Source organism: Kryptolebias marmoratus, linkage group LG7 (assembly GCF_001649575.2).
Source record: "Kryptolebias marmoratus isolate JLee-2015 linkage group LG7, ASM164957v2, whole genome shotgun sequence".
Lineage (NCBI taxonomy): Eukaryota > Metazoa > Chordata > Actinopteri > Cyprinodontiformes > Rivulidae > Kryptolebias > Kryptolebias marmoratus.
Window position 1 is genome coordinate 12,617,711 of NC_051436.1, and position 17,406 is coordinate 12,635,116.

The 17,406-nt window shown below is 42.4% G+C and overlaps 1 long non-coding RNA gene across 3 annotated transcripts in view; it reads right to left on the bottom strand.

The window, feature by feature from the left end:
• Positions 1 to 9,830, bottom strand: part of LOC112449807 — a 31,640-nt gene extending 21,810 nt beyond the window's left edge. For 2 of the 3 annotated variants that reach the window (XR_003038347.2, XR_005233464.1), the window contains exon 1: positions 9,167 to 9,543. This is a non-coding gene — a long non-coding RNA (uncharacterized LOC112449807). Of the gene's footprint in view, positions 1 to 9,166; positions 9,544 to 9,649 lie in introns of those variants that run through there. The other variant, XR_005233463.1, reaches the window with a different exon arrangement.
• Positions 9,831 to 17,406: the final 7,576 nt, after the last annotated feature.

Below are 17,406 nucleotides of genomic sequence, written 5' to 3' on the forward strand. Positions count from 1 at the left end.
CGCTGAAACGCGATCCTAATTACAAAGTGCAGAAAACACTGATGAAATTGTTCTGAGTGGGGAAAAAAAAAAAAAAGGAAATTAAGAGTTGTTGAATCCAGCCTCCCACACAGCGCGCCCTGAATAAACCTTAAAATAGGTCACCTGAGCAAGTGTGGCCCCGGCTAGATGCTCAGATAAAAAGTCAAATTATTCTTCTGAGGTTTAAAAAAAATAAATAAATAAACTAAAAATACAAGTTTGACATTTTGCTGTTTTTTTTTTTTTTTGGCTGCTGGTTTCAAATGCTTCCAACTTTGATCGTTTTCCATAAACCTTACCTGAGTTCGTGGCGCGTCGATAATCTGTATTAGAAAATTGGCGCCACGTCTAAGGAGGAAGGTTTATGAGGGCGACACAAAATACGGCAATGTAGTCGACGCAACGTTCCTCATTTTGTCTTATATGTTCAGCTTTATGTTCCAAGATTGACACCGTTCACGCGTGTTTGTAATTAGCAGCCAATTAAATTTGAATAAAGAACAGAATGAGGAGAGACGGCGAGCTTGGCTCCGTGCAAAAAGGTAATCACATCTGCCAGCCGGCACCTGGAAAGCTCACTAATTAACATGTTAAATCTTGTTAGTATGATGGAGGTGTAAAAATAACATTTTGCTACTTTGCCAGGATTAAGTGCTAGACTATAAATTAATAGTCGCTGCTCGTTGCCTAGCAACTGACCCAATGCTGGAAATTCAAAACAAACAAACAAGCAAACAAAACAAACATGTGAAACAGAAATGCAGTTTTGCTGGAACATGTAAGTGCTGTTAGCTTACATTCCTGTAGGTCAGGGCTTTTCAAAATAAGGGTCAGGACCAAGACAAGGAATGATCTCAGAATATTAAAGGAGGAAATGAAAAGTGTTTTTGAAGCTAACATAAATCGAAACAAAGTCATAAAAGGTGCTTGTTTTCAGTCTTGCATTTTAAAAAATGACACACTAATTACAAATTATTAATAAAAGATCAAAGTTAGTGGGGTCTTGTTGTGATTTTTCATGATCACTCTGAAGTGTGACGTATTGAGAGCCAAACACAGGAACAGGAACAAGGCAGGAAATAGCAAATCCAGACAGTGTGGGGATGAAATGGTTCAGTTTGTTGTAATTAATTGTTTAAATCGACCCAAAACTGTGAAATTTTTGGTCAGAGGTTTCTGTACTGTCAGAATATCCTACCATCCTCTGCCCATGTAGAAAGTTTGCTCTGTGCAGCACATGGGGTCGGGGATGTCCGAACTTAAATTTCAGAATTTTAACAAGCTTTCAATAGTTGTAAAATGTAAAGTTTCTTCTGAATTACTTAGTCTGACTCCTCCTAAGTCCCACGGCAGGTATTCTGAAGAGTGTCACAATGGGGTGGTGGTGTTGGTGAAGACCTAAAAATGCATGCAGCAGGTCTATTGTGCTCCATCTGGTACCATCATGTGTCACTTCAAGTTTTTTAGGTTGCATATTAAGTTAGCCCCAAATACCTGAAGGTGTCTTTAAAAAAACAAAAATGCTTTTGTTGTAAGATTAATATGTTTGCTCAGAGGACTCGGTTTATGCCTTTTAATGTAAGACGGGGCTGTTCTTTTCTTAAACACTTTCTAAAACTCTCCACTGCAGAGGTGGCCCATTTTTATGACATAACTATGTTTCCCGGCGAACAATTTCCCGGAAACTAAAACCTGACGGACTGAAAGATGGCGCTCGAGCCTGACCTCCGGTACTTTGAGTCCCTGTAACACTAATGTGTCCTTGTTTTTCTTCTTTATGTAGTGTGTCATTATATCCTTCAGTGTAACTAATCGGTGCCAACAGGCTGCTACCGCTGCTGAACCTGACAAAGACCATCTTGAATGTCCTTTAAAGGATTTTTGTCAAGTTTTAACGTGCAGCATGATCAGTGGCAAATATCCTCAGGTTCCATTCGGGATCCAGCTTGATAAATGTCAACCACTCTTTAATGGAAAGCAGGTCTATGGTAGCTTTAATATTTTTCCTCTACACTTGTGGCTTTCTTCTGTCAGAATGATAGAGGCATTCCCCGCGCTCGCTCGCGCACGCTCATGTTCTCGCCGTCATCTCTCATTCTGCGCGGGGAAACTTTGTTCTGCTACGGCTGCTGCCGCCATCCTTCTCTGTCGCCGGAGTTTTGCTCCATATCTTCATTTCTTCTCGTCGTTCTTCATCTTTCCGTTGCTCTCCGGTTCCTTCTCTTTTCTCACGCTCCTTGTTTTTTTTTGTCGGGTTTTTTTTTTTCCCCGCTTGGTTGTGCTTTTTTATTTGTCAATTTTTAGCCTGCAGCACTTTGCTCTCCTCTAGTTCCTCCTGTATTGATGTTCTCAAACAAAGCAGGTGTGTTCAGAGCCATCTGATATTACCTGAAACAGCCATCTACAGGTGAGATTGTTTCGAACTTATTGTACAAAATGACCCCTTTTGTCTGGATTTGTCACACTCTGTCTCTGTTATGAACTGCTGAGCTTAAGATGATTGCAGACGATTCTGCAGTGGTTGACTAAAAACACCTAAAGCCGATGGTAAAACAATAAGCCGACAGGAAACGATGAACATGGAAATTCTTCCTCTGAAAAGATAACTTCTAAACTCAGTAAATGTAAGGACCTTCCCACCCTCATGTTGTATTTATAGAGCCCACAGCCTCTGTCCTGTCGCGTTGTTAACCTTAAATCTCATTTCAAAGTTTGGTAAAGTTCCGATTATTTTTTTTTTTTTTCCCCCAATGAAAAAGGACGCTTGTCACCACGGGAACCACCTGATTCCATCATGTTGGCCCAGTTTAGCATCTATCATTAGTCTTCGCTGCTGGTCATGCTGAAAATTGGTGACACTGATGATCCACAATCTAATACACGAGACCCCTTTAGTCCCCGAACACCGTGACTAATCTCTGCGCTTTAATATAGATGAAGTTTTTCACAGCCTTTCATATCGACGGGCTCTTTTTAAAACAAAGCGGCCTGTATAAATCATTTAGCGCCCTGTTTTGCGTAATTTCCTGTCTCGTGTCGTTAGATGAATTGTGTACTTTGCTTTAAGCACATTTACCCTTCCAACCTCTCGAGGGTTCACAGTCAGTTGTTTTCTGGCTGTAACACGTTTTATACGGGGGGGATCAAATACCAAAAACTGCTCAAATGTTTACTTCTCATAAAATTAGATGGAGTTTAAACTCGTAGAAAAAAATTACAGTTTTAATAAGGCAGGTTAAAAGAAATAGAAATAAAAAATGTACATCTTCGACGTGTCTTCCTATAAAACATTGTTTTGGGCCTCTGGTAGCTCAACCAGAGGCCGTGGGAGTTGGAGCGCTGCCCTGTTTTAATTACAGATGACAACAGCAGTGGAAAGGGCAGAGCACCCAAGGTCGGGGCACATGTGGCTCCAGACAGAACATACAGAGGGTAACGCCTGCGTAAATGACTTTTTAATGAAGCTGTAATGATGCAGATAAGCTCTTCCTAATGCTACTTACGGTACCAACGAGGCAGGTTCTGCTGTAGCTCTTTCCCCTCTCACCAGACAAGGAAAAGGAAATAAATTAATTAAACACAGCTAAGTGTGGCTAATTAGTCAAATAAACAGCTTTATAAAGCTGTTTTTAAAGATGAAAACGGCTCATATGGTCTGCATAGTTCAGATTTGCCGTTTCAGAGGACACACCAGGGTGAAACAGACCAGCAGGTGAAGCGATGCACTTATCATAAAGTGTCATGATCTAGGATTGAATTATTTGGTCAAGTCTTGGATCAGCAACAAAAGCATGTCATGAGAATCTGCAAAATGATCACCCAAATTCACAGTGGTAAAACAAAAAAATATGTAAATGTGTGGCACGATGCTACTGCTTTTATTTAAGAGTGGAAAAGAAAATATTATTACTAATCCAGCTGAAATAACATCACATAGTACTATATTAATTGTTTTATTATGGTAATATTAATATCCAGAACAAGCAGCAGATAATGGATGGATGGATGATTTTGTTATAGCTATAATAACAAGGGTAATAAAAAAAAGAGGATATCATTTTAGTACCACAGTGTTACAACTGTGTGGACAAGGCCTAAGACAACTCGACTGATTTTCTAAACATTACAAAACATGTTTCAACTGTTTTTTTCCCAACCACAATTTAAACTACAAGTTCTCAGAGAGCACAAACCTCCACCAAGGCCACAGTGTGATTAAAAAAACAGTTCGATCCGGATCATAATCTGGATCCGCACCAACATTTAATCCATTGTTTTTTGTTTCAACCCCAACACAACCTGAATACTTCCTCCAAATCTGTTCTTTAGTTTTTACCTGATCTTTGCTGACAGACAGACAAACAAACCAACGGACCCAACTGGAAACAGAACCACCTTGGTGGCGGAAAAAAAACAGTCACATGTAGGAGCAGAGACCTTGACCTTTGACCCCATGAACCTTGAAATCAACAGGCATCACCCATGACCAGCTGTGGAGTTTACCATTCCTGTTACACAGATGCAGAGTTCGAGCACGGGCTGATCTGTGACCTTGATCTTTGACCTGATCACCACCAAACTTTAATCCCTTGTTCCTTGCACCATGTTTGACGTTTCCTGAAAATTTCATGAAAATCTGTTTATAACATTCTGAGTAATCTTATACACAAACAGACAGACGTGACTGAAAAACATAACTTCCTTAGCGAAGGTAACCATCAAGTTTCAAAATATTTCATTTACCCTCATCGTATATGTTGGTGTTGGTGTCCCTAGGTGTGAGTGAGTGTGTGAATGGTTGTTTGTCTCTATGTGTCCCTGAACTGACTGGAGACCTGTCCAGGGTGTCCCCTGTCTCTCACACAGTGACTGCTGGAGATTGGAACCAGCTTCCCCGTGACCCGGACAGGAGAAGTGATGGATGGATGGATGGATGGATGGATGGATGGATGGATGGATGGATGGATGGATGGATGGATGGATGGATGGATGGATATGTGTTGGTATGAAAACAAAACAGATGATGGTATATGTGTCACTAGGAAGGGTGTTACTGGGGAAAAAAGTTACATCTACACAAAACTAAAGGACTCTTTTTGCTCCGTATTCATAATCAGCTGAGTGTTCTTCACTTATGGTTATAACGAGGGTGGTGCCCCTAAATCAGGTCAGAAAGCAGCTCTGCAAGCAAAACATCTAGTCCTCTGCTAAAGGTGTAATGTCAAACACAACAAAGCCCACACGTTTCTAAGTAACTGCTTCCATTTGCAAGGTTTTTATCTTAACACCCCGTTTTGATGGACCCTACGACTCGTTTATACATTTTGAATATTCAGCTCAGTACCTGATCAGATCAGTGATGTGAAGCTCAGGAAGAGGCGGGGTGTAGAAATCCTCTGTGGGTCGATACAGAGGCTGCTAAATTACCTCAAAGGGGCTCAGTTTTGAAATTGAATAGGCTTCCTGAATGATTTAAGGCCTGGCTTTATGGGAATAACGGAGAGCCAGTGCGGTAACACGGTGCACACGGGGTAACAAGCTCCAAACAATAAACAGGCACGGGAAAACATAATAGCAGAACTTACAAATGGATACCTCGAATTGTGAATAGATGCCAAGCTAACTGCATTTTCTGTGCATGTTGTAAACCACATGTACTACATTTCATGAATGGATGTTCGTGCACATATAAAACAGTGTTGTGCTTTTTATTTGAATAAAATATAAAATGCTTACTTGTCATCAATCTTGGGATATGGTAAAGGAAAGGTTTATAATAACGCATCCACTAGGGTTAGGGTTACACGACCTTATTAGGACCTAACTAGACTTAAACTCACTGATGGCACTATTTGGTGACAGCCATGGGAAAAGGGCTCTACATATCCAAACTGAGAGGACCTAAACCAGCGGTGTCCAGTCCTGGTCCTGGAGGGCCACTATCCTGCATGTTTTAGGTGTTTCCCTGCTTCGTCACACCTGATCTGAACGACTGAGCGATTAACAGGCTTCCGCAGAACTTGAAGACCTGCTGATGAGCAGAGAAACATCTAAAACCTGCAGGATGGTGGCCCTCCAGAACCAGGACTGGACACCTCCAACCTGGACTGAGGCGTATGAGTGTCGGGAGGAGTGATTACAGAATGACGAACAGCATGAACCGCACGCATGTAACTTACTCATTTCTCCAAAATGAACAGCAAGTCAATTCATTTTCCAAAAATCATCAACGTTTTCCAAAACTTCAGGTATCCAGAAGTGGTTAGGCAGGTCGTACTCCAATCAGAGGAGCGAGGTTTGATCCCCAGGCCCTGAGGTGTGCCAGACTGCCCTTGAGCAAGACACTGAACACACACACACCCGCCCCACGCCCCACAGTATAGTACAGTATAACTGAAAGCTGTGTGTGGGGAGGTGAATAATCAAGATTGTAAGGCCCTTTGTAGAACTTGAATTAATTAAAAAAGCACTAACTGTGCACCATCTACTTCTTGTTCTTCCTGTGAGGTGGGGCTGAACATGAGGGTTATTATCACCCTCAAATGACATGCGAAAGGCAGAAACTTCTGAATTTGAATTGCTCAAACTGAATCTGGATTTGACTGATTAGAAATTAAATCCCATTGGTTTGAAAACGAATTTCACTAAATTAAAACTGAAATCATTTGCTTTGAAACTGCATTTAGTTGTATTCAAAATTCAGTTTGACTGCTTTCATTTTCAGTACTCTCATTCAATTTCAATTCCAAAATTCGGCTTTTTGTGCCACACATCCAGGTCCTTGAGAAAGCCGCGGAGCGATCGAACGCAGATTGACAGATTTACGTTTCGCGTCACCGAAACTTCCTTTACGGAAATGTAGGCACATGGGTTCAGTCCACAGACATAAATACATAGACGCCTCATTACGTGCTGGAGCGCATCCTGGGTCTCTCCTCGCTCTCGGCACCATGAGAGCCAACTAGAGTAACCGCAGAGCGAGCAGCTATGACTGTACTGAGTGCAGCACAAGTTTCTGCCCATAGAAAGGAGGGAAATAATGTTTTTTCTCATGGCAGTGTGGGTGTGCCGGTCTGGTACCCTAATATCTTGCAGAAAGAAATCAGTGGATGTCCATGGTTAACTGATTACCCTCTGACGCTAACCCAACTCATTGTACATATCATTATTTTTAAGGCATGACCCAAAACAGCTACACCTCCATCATTTCTCAACGTAAGACAGAAATCTCTCTGTTTTCAAGGATTATTAAGTCTTAAATTGTTATAACTTACATATCAAAGCGAGCAAGGTAAAAAAGTCAGAAAGCAAAGCCGGTGATTTTGATATGAATGTAGTCACATTTCTTTGTATTAGGGTGGGAAGAATTTAATGGCATGTTTTGTTTTTTTTTTATTATTATTATCCATCCACCGATGTTCAATATATGTGGGAACGCAGAAGGTCACCGGTGGAGAACCTTGAAGCAGCAACAGCCTTTTGTGGCAGAGCTGCTTCCTAACCTTTGCCTCATCACCATTTGCTGCCGTTAATTCGCCGTCGCTCCGATCAGAGGCCCCATTCTTCCCAGCTTTTCACCTTCAATAGCTCATGCTCTTTCAGCTTAAATTTTGAAATGGGCTCTTAACGCTGACAAAAGGTAATTTGCCAATTACAATGGTTTTCATTAATGTCTGGCTTGCTCAAAAGACCACTCTTCATCTTATGTCTCATTACTCATTCACACCTTCCCGTCTTCACGCTAACACTCGGAAACGCAGTCGAGTTTGTCTTTTCTTCCTTTAACACGTTACTTTTTGAAAAACACAGCCGCTCAGCCTCGGCGCTGCTTTCATTTCTGCTCTTTTTTTTTTTTTTCTTTGTGCCTTTGAGACCACTCTCCTCCCCCCGTCCTCTTTTCCTTCTCCGTCTTCACTGAGGGGGTACATGAACAGACCGTGTAGCAGGCTGTATTTTTGACAGGACTAATGAGGCTTATGTTTTACCTTGACTGTGGGCAAAGGCGGCATTATCCCCCGCGCTCATCTGCACCCGCTTTGCAAGTCGGGAGGCGTGGACGGCGTGGACGGCGCAGTCTTGCGCGCCTTGCTGCCGTTTTCGGGGGGAAATCAGCATAACCACGTGGTCAGACGCTTTTGTCGCACCCTCGGCCTCCGAGGGAATCAAACCGCTAACCCCACTGGTGTTGCTTTACCAACGGAGAGCGCTCCACTTGCATGGGATTATTCAAAAATATTCTGCAGCACAGAGGCCTGGCGCCGACTAGCTCGTGGAAAGTGGAGCTCTTCCCACATTTTCCCTCACATGCAGTGCGATCTTTAGGCCCAATCGGGACGCAGCCAAAACCAAGACAAAGGAACTTCTAAACATAATGATAAATGGTATAAACATTTGTCACTACATGGGTGATAAATGCCAACACAAAGGCACAAACGGTTAAGAAAAAGCTTTGGTATACGCAGGAATATAGTGCGCAATTCTTACTATTATTCAAAGCAATTGTTCAGATGTTTTAAAGTGGGAAGGTTAGGAGTGATTAACTTGTCGTAGAAAGCTCTTTGAATGTTTGATTAAAGTATAATTCGGACTGGACTGACGAGAGAACAGCTAGTCTGAGTGAGGTCAGTCAAGACCGAAGTGGTCTGGTTGCCATCTTAAAACAACTTCAGTCTTTAAAAAACTTCATCATCGGTTTCAGGTCTCAATGATTTAAATAAATGTCTATGGTTAATTTAAAGGGCAAATAAAAAGGGTTTTGAAGCTAACATAGATCAGAAGGTGCTTGTTTTCAAAGTTTCTTAATTGAAAAAAAAAAAATCACTTTAATTAACAATAAGAAAATATCTAAAAAATGACTCAGGGTCTCTTCGGCATTTTCTGTGATCGCTCTTAAGTGTGACGTATGGAGAGCCAAACACAGGAACCAACAAGACTTTAAATAGTAAAAATACAGGTAGTTTGGGGGTGAAATGGTTCAGTTTGTTGTAATTAATTATGTAAATCGACCCAAAACTCCAACAGCTGAGTCGTTCTTCAGCTTTCTGAAGGACAAGAACGTTGGATGGATGTGGTTAGTTTAGCTCCTGGTGAAAATTACAACCCAGAGTCTGGAGACTGACTGAAGTGGAGCACCTGAAATACAAACCTTCAACAGAAGAACCACCTCCTGTCGGACCGGCACCGGCCTCCTCCCGCTGTCCGGATGGTTAACTCCTCGCAGACTGCGTGATGTCACTGTGAAGCTCGGGGGTTCATCTGGTGAAATGTGGGGCTCCGGTTCCCGACAGCATCCCTCCAGACCAAAAACAAACATGATTTCAAACCGGTACTCCAGTTAACAGAACTTGCTTCTTCTTCTTCTGCTTCCATTTCCCCAGATAATGTCAGGGTTTGGGTTCATATTGTGTTTTCTGTATTTTGATTGTTTCTTATTTGGTTCCTGTTTATCCTGGTCTTAGTTCAGTTCTTGTTCCTCGTGTCTGTGTTTCCTGCTACATTCACTGCTCCTCAGTCAGTCTCTGGTTTTCCTGCCACGCCCAGCTCCACCTGCCTACAATTGCAATCACTCACCTGTGCCCACTTCCCATCGTTATCCTGTCTTTGAAACCCGGTCACTTTCTCCACTTACTTGCTGTATCATTGTCGTATTCTTGCCTCCCCAATGTGCTGTGTCTCTGGTTGTTGGTGCTTCTCCTCGCCACTTGTGTCCTGGTTGTCTTCTTCCTGGTTTAGTTTAGGTTTTGTTTGCTGCCCCGTCAGCTCTTTGTTATGTTGCCTTTTTTCCTCAATAAATTAGTCTGCATACTGGGTTTGCCTCCTTCACCCTACACCATGACAGATAAACACAGAGACAGTAACCTCCTCCTCAGTGTCCTACAGCGGTCGGCCACAGCTTCTACGTCACCAACCAGGGAGGTGACTCTGCCCACACAATCACCACACTTCATAAAAACTCTAAAAACAAGTCCTTAACATTTTAAATCAGAGAAACGGACCACTGGAGGGTTTTATGATCATGTTTAACTAAAAGAAAAACATGAAAACTCATTATTTTGATATTTTATTTCATCTCTCCTTTAAGGGTGCATCAAGATTACTTTTTTGTGATCAGAGATCCACAAAAAAGCTACAAGTAAACATGTATTGTTCTCCAACTATGCAAAGCCCAGCGGACCTGACCTCCACAACAGCTAAGATGTTGTTTATGGCATTTCCAGAGAACGCCACTGTAAAAACATTTTGAACTGCTCCCTTAAAGCAGCCGTGCATGAACATAATATGGCTCCCCTGCATTCAGTGCAAACAGCTTTATAAACAGCTTTTCCAGACTAATCTACAGCCGGGGGCTATGGGTAGGGTTCCATCCGAGGAAGAAAATAGTTGTTCGAGTCATCGCTTGGGCTTTAATTGTTGAGCTTTGAGTTGGATTTTCTCGAATGATGGTGGAATAAAGAACATAAACGAGGAAACGATCTCTCGTGCCGATTTATTCCACGCAGGTCGCAAGTTCAACAGAGTACGATGTCTGGGATGTAGTTGTGGCAGAAGTGGGTGTTTATATCTACAAGATCCCTGCAGTCACTGGTATTTTATTTTGTACCACATCTGATGAATTACCGTGTTGATAACCAGCATCATAGCACCACCATGCTTGATCTCTGTTAATAGTTAGCTCAAATCTACTGAACATGCACAGCCCAGTTGTATTTATGTACCAATACTGCAGGAAACAACACAGTCTACCCTTATAATAAAAAAGGCTGCCTGGTAGCACTTTAAAAGTATGTCTCAGTAAATCAGCTGATGTCTCTTTGTTTCCTTCCCCTCTCCCTGCACCTCCGGCGGAAGGTTCGATCCTGTAATCATGATTTTGATGCGCGGCTTTTCTCTTGATTCGACACCGCTCTGATCAGGACGACTGAGCTGCACAGTCACCGGGTCCAAACGGACATGTTGTGGAGGCAGGTTATCGAAGCCCCGTATAAAACAGTGTGGGGAAAGAGGGGGTGCTGGGGGGGATCCTCCAAAGAGGGAAAGCCAAACTTCTGCCGACAAACGTTTCAGCTCGTTAGGCTCTAGCAGCGACGAAACGAAGTTTAGGAAATGAAGACCTAACAGTTAGGACTGTTTCGATGTGGACAACTGAAAAAAACCCCAAACCTGCAGGAATATTTGATGAGCGCCCCCACGCTTTCCCTGACATTCAGACTGGGGAAATACACTCAAAAACAGGCAACAAAGTTCCCCACTTTCTCCAGCTTTCTTCGCCGTTTCGCCGCCGCCTCTGACACACACACACACACACACACACACAGGCGGTGTGGACGTGGGAAACGGCGTACAGCAGCTGTGTGAGGGACGTGAGGGTGGAAGCTGAGCGGCTCAGCCTGAAATCCTGCGCAGAGCAAGCCTGCCATCTACTGAAGACAGGGGGACTTCATCCAGGACAGGACAACACCTCATCCTCCACAGACAGGACCATGACTCATAACTAGGATCTGTGAGGCTAAAGTTAGACCAAGCGGAGCCATATGTTCAAATGTCACTATCAGCAGGTTCAAATCACACCTCCTACAGTTTGTCAACTCGAAAAGGAAAGAAAAAATGTTTTACTACTAGGATTGTTTCAGTTGATTAAATGGACACACTGGCCTGGATCAGCTTAATGGTGTCCTCATAAGGGTCTCATTTTTCGAGACAACAGAGGAGTTTCCAGCAATGGATTTGAAAAGAAATTTTATCTTTTTTTTCCCATTTATCAATTTTGTTTTACTCATCAGGGTTCAAGGCGTGCAGCCAAAGGCGTCCTCTCTGAGAGTTTCATTCAAATCCGTCCTGTGGCTCAGCAGATATTTCGCTAACACGGGCAAAAAACACATTGTACCAAAGGTCTGTCTTCTTCCAGCTGTAGGAGGGTTTTAACGCCAGGATGGAGGCAAAATGTCAACAAAACTACAGGTGTGGACGAAGACGGACAGACGGGAACTTCAGCTACAAACAAAACGAGACGTGTGTGTGTGTGTGTGATTGACTTTAATAGCAAAGGAGAGCAGCGGGTGATAAAAGGAGGTGTATATCGTCCCGAGGCAAGAGAGGACGAGTGGAAGACAAGCAGGGACAGCAGAGCAGAAAGTGTCCTCCACGTCCAACGAGGACTCAGGACTTCCAGCAATGAGACGAGTCCCCATCACCCAAATCTGCTCCACGGACCAGCTTATCAGGTCCAGAGAGAGATTTCGGGTGTTTCTTTTATTTACAACATCTGAGAACTACTCTAAGGCGAAAGGTGGGCGATCATGTACTGGAATCACCCGTGTCCGTTTCTTTGTTTGTCTGTTAGCGAAATATTTCATGAACCGCTGGACAGATTTTAAAAACAATTTCGGACAGCAATTACTGGATGTACTTCAGCAACTGATTAAGATTTGGAGTCAATCCGATTCAAGATGGCCACCCAAATTGATCGACCTTAGCAAACAGAAAAATGGCTGCAACTCAGTCAACTTTACAGATATTGAGCTAAGACTTGGTGTGGTAGTAGCTGAGAGTCATCCCTAGTAGAAACTGTGAGTAAAAACAGATCGCACGAGATGTTCATTTAAAACTTGGGCATTGACTGTTGGACTAAACCCTGTGTGTCTGTTAGCAAAATATCTCATTAACCACTGGATGGATTTGAATGAAACCTTCATAAAATAATCACTGGATGTGCATCTACAGCTGATTACGTTTTCTAGTCAAACTGATTAAAAATGGCTGCCATAGCTTACTGACTTTAACAGACAGAGAAATGGCTCTAACTCTGTCATTTTCACAGATATTGAGCATAGATTTGGTGTGGTTGTAGCCGAGAATCCTCCTCAACTCAAACGTTGGCACGCAAAGCGGCAGGCGACACGCACCCCTTCCAGGAGCGCTTGTTCAATTTGTATTAATCGGCGTAACGGAGAAACTATTTCCTCTCTTTCCGTACTTCTCTGCCTCTAAAACGTTCTCGTGATCGACCCAGCCCGGGTGGTTAAAGGACCCCTGCTGTGCATTCTTACTTCCGTCCCGTGGTCCTTACCGAAGCGCCACCGTCCCGCCGACCCACCGAGGCACAAACAATCAGTTTGGATAATTGCTCCTTTTTTTATTTCTGCATCCAAAGCCGGTAATCCCTCGTCTTCTGGGCGACTTTAAAAAAAAACAAACAAAACAAAACAAAAAAAAAGAGCAAATCTGACTTAAGTTACAGTTCTGACCCCACAGCGCACTCTGATGTCAGACATTCAGTCACTTATCACGGTAATCCCTGCAGGAGAAACTGGATTACGGGGTAATGTATATCTTGTATTACACCCACACAGGCGTCTTAATCCCCTCATATCCCATTTTTACACAATTGAAAGGATTTGGATAAGTTGTAGACGGCAGATGGCATCAAAGATGGACTTTTTTTTTCCTTCTTCTTCTTCTTCTTCTTCTCCTCTCTTTCGCTCTCGTGTGTGCAATGCATGATTCATCAAAGAGCTGATCCAAAGTCAATCTCTCCTCCATCTTGCCCATGTGTTGCACCTATACCTGTGTCTGTGTCTGTATATATATATATATATATATATATATATATATATATATATATATATATATATATATATTCTCGTTCGTGCAGTTATCTTGGCTTGTAGCCCCCCCACCCCCCAGAAAAGGAAAAAAATAACCTGAAGATATACAGCAGAAACTTCATCTTCTCTGTTTCATCCTCCTATACTGTGTCACCGCGGAGCTCAAAGGCGGAATCTGTGACTTGATAAGTCCGGGGTAACATCAAGGCGAGGGGAATGTTTTATTCATTGGCGCAAAGCTCCCGAATTCGCTCAAAATCAAATTCGCCCGCCTTTGTTTGAGAGATCAAGCTCGAGGTTTGACACGTATAGAAGTGATTGGATTTCTTAGAGGTATAAAAAATAAAAAATCAAATAATATAAATAATAATAAATAAAGAATAGAGGAGAATCGGAGGGAGGGTGAGGTTTGTAGAAACACAACAGATGTGCTTTTAAGCGGCTTCGTTTCTCATCAGGTGTGTCACTCATTAGCCAGATTTGTGAATCTGGCGTTTCGTTTTCTGAAAGTTTTTTCTTTCTTTGTTTTTTTTTTGGTTTCCATTTCGCCGTAAGCCAGCCTCTCCCACGTTCAGGTGGCCTCAGCCCCCCCGCCGGCTCGCTTGTTTTGTTGCGATTCTTTCATCCCGCGTTTCGCTCTCGCTCTCCTCTCCTCTCACATTTTTTTTTTTTTTTTTACCTTTTCCCATCTCTCCTGTCTCCCAGCCCTGATTCCACCCCCCAAAACTCCCCGCTGTCACAAAAAATGCACATACTTTTCGGAGAGGCGCTCGCCGAGGTCAGATGAGAAGAGAAAACTAAAATAAAATAAAGTAAATTTGGATTTTTTTTTTCCCACCTTTTTTCTCCTGCCTCTAAAAGTTTCTTGAGGGTGGGGGATGGGGGGGAGCGATGCTTCGGCTGCCCCAAAAGGTCATGATTCACTGTTTTAAAAAGAAAAATATTTAAAAAAAGAAAAAAAATTGTTTGAGCATTGCAAATATTAAAGTGAATTTCTACCAAGCGTACTGAAGTTTCTCGTTTCATCTTTTTTGAAAACTTTAGGCCGCGTCTTTTTGTTCTCGTCTCGCCCTTTTTATCGGGTTTCGGAGCGTTTCATCAACTTAAGGCTGACTTTACGTGTCGGGTTACGACTTTGAGTGTCACCCAGTAATCCACGCGGCGTCGCAGAGTTAAGGTGCTGTCGAGCTCTGGAGCCAAACTGCTCTTCAGGGGGGTTTAAGCCCTGATTGAAACATGCATAAAAATCCAAACAATCTCCTTTTTGTGTGTGTGTGTGTGTGTCTGTGTGTGTGTGGCGGCACGCCGAAGCGCGAGTTCTCAGCGAGAGCTGGCAGAATACGGCAGATCTTTACAGCTTCACCGGTCGATCCGTATTTATAGCATTTCGGTCGTGATTCACACCTAGGAGAACGGGAACATTATTAATTAACATTCACACGGGCTTCGACGGAAAGTGGGAGAAGAAAAAAAAAACTGGAGCTTGTTTTATTGCAACAGCGTGCAAAAAAAAACAAAAAAACTATCAGGAAACAGTCCAACACGTCGAGTCCTGAGACGGTCAGTCCGATCAGAGCTGAGCTTCTCGTCCATTCACTCAGTCCCTCCTGGTTTTCGGGGACAGTTTTTGGGGGGATTCTTCCGACCTCAGAATGTCTCATTTTTGTGGCAGCTTTTCCACAAAAGTTGCAACATTTTAAAGCTTTTTTTTTTTTCATTGTTCTGCTTTAAAACAAGAAATAGCTGCAAGTGTCACATGTAATCTAAAGAATAAAGTGCCACCAACACGTCTGCTCAGACCTTTTCTTCATTTCACAGATAAATCCACAAAACTGTGAAAAGAAGATGGTAATATTAAAAATAAAAACAGAATTACTTCAGTGTTTTGGGGATGGTATTTTGTTCTAATTTTTAATTTTTCTGTGGGATACACATTTAAACAAAGTACAGATGTATCTGTCTGGAACAAAGGCAAAGAAAAGTCCCCAAAAAATCAGATTAATCAGATTATTATTATTATTATTTTTATTATTATTATTATTATTATTATATTAAAGCCAAAGGGTGAACAGAGTCGTCTCTTCACTCGCTTCCAGATTTCGAAGAAGTCCAGCTAAAAGCTCATCAAACAATCAGCAAAGTGAATAATGAACTTCTTCTGAGAGAGCTGACGGGTTTATCAGGGGTTTTTTTGTTTTTTTGTCCCCTCGCCCGAAGCCCTCAGTGAGTTCCTGCCTAAGTGGAGCTGCTGGTGTTAATCTAATAGGTGCTGTCACGTCTCTCGGCGCTCGGCGTGGCCCAGCCGGAGCTCTGTTTGGACTTCATCACGCCTCCCGACGCGCCGCTGACAGTAACAACAAGGTAATTGCACCGGAGAATACCTCGACACCTATTAGAGAGGCCAGAGCTGCTTGGCAGAAGCCACTTTTTGATATTTGATTGAGGGCTAGTCTGTAACTCGTGCCTGAGGGGAGAGAGAGAGAGAGAGAGAGAAAAAAAAGAGCTCAGCCGCATCTGGGAAAATGTTATTTTAGCTGACAGGCAAAAAAAAGACCCCGATCAGGATTTATTTGAGTTTTCAGGAGGCTTTTTGACTCTACTTTGTTTTTTTGGTTTTTTTAGGGGAAATCATTTTGTTTTGGATCATTTGTTTAGTTAATTTCAGATTGAAGAATTAAAAAACTAATCCAACAGACAGAGCAGAAAAGGCCACAAACCATACCATACCATACCAACTTTATTTATAAAGCACTTTATACACCAACAGGACCAAAGTGCTGTACACAATCATGAAATACAGTACAATCATAAAATAGAAAGGTCAAGTATAAAGTATAAAACAGTACTAAAGTAATTAAAATATTAACAATAAAACANGTTCTTCTCTGACACAGAGCAGAAGGTTCTGAGTAGGACCTGGACCACAGCCACATGGTTGTAGCGAGCTGCAACATGCAGACATGTGTCACCCACCTGGAGGAAAACAAACAAGGATTTTAAAATGAATTCTAAAATATACTGGCAACCAGTGTAAAGAAGCTAAAACAGGGGAAATATGGTCAAATTTTCGTGTACCTGTTAAAAGTCGTGCAGCAGCATTTTGAACCCTCTGAAGCTGGGAAATGCATGAATCACTGACACCTATATAAAGTGCATTACAGTAATCCAGCCGTGTGGTCACAAATGCATGGATTGCTGTTTCAAAGTGCTGTCTAGAAAGCATAGGTTTTACTTTGGCTAGCTGCCTTAAATGAAAAAAGCTGGATTTTACAACTGCTCTAATGTGAGCTTCCAGCTTAAGACCAGCATCCATCTTAACTCCTAAATTTGTAATAACTGGCTTAACATATTGAGCCAGGGAACAAGCATCGGACAGAGTGTCTTCACTGGAACTGCCAAAAAACACTACCTCTGTCTTATCTTCATTAAGTTTCAAGAAATTTAGGGCCATCCAGGCCTTCAAATCTTCCAGACATAAGAACAGAGACCGAAAAGAGGTGGAGTCTGCTTTCCTTAATGGTACATAAATCTGTGTGTCATCCGCATAACAATGAAAAGCAATCCCATATTTCCTAAAAATAGAGCCAAGAGGAAGGAGGTACAACAAGAAGAGAAGAGGGCCTAGAACTGAGCCCTGTGGGACACCACATGACAGTGGAACAGAGGAGGACCTATGGCCATCAAGACAGACACAGAAAGTACGCTTGGCCAAATAAGATTTAAACCAGTCTAGGGCTATATGACCAATGCCCACCCACTGTTCCAAACGGGAAAATAAAAT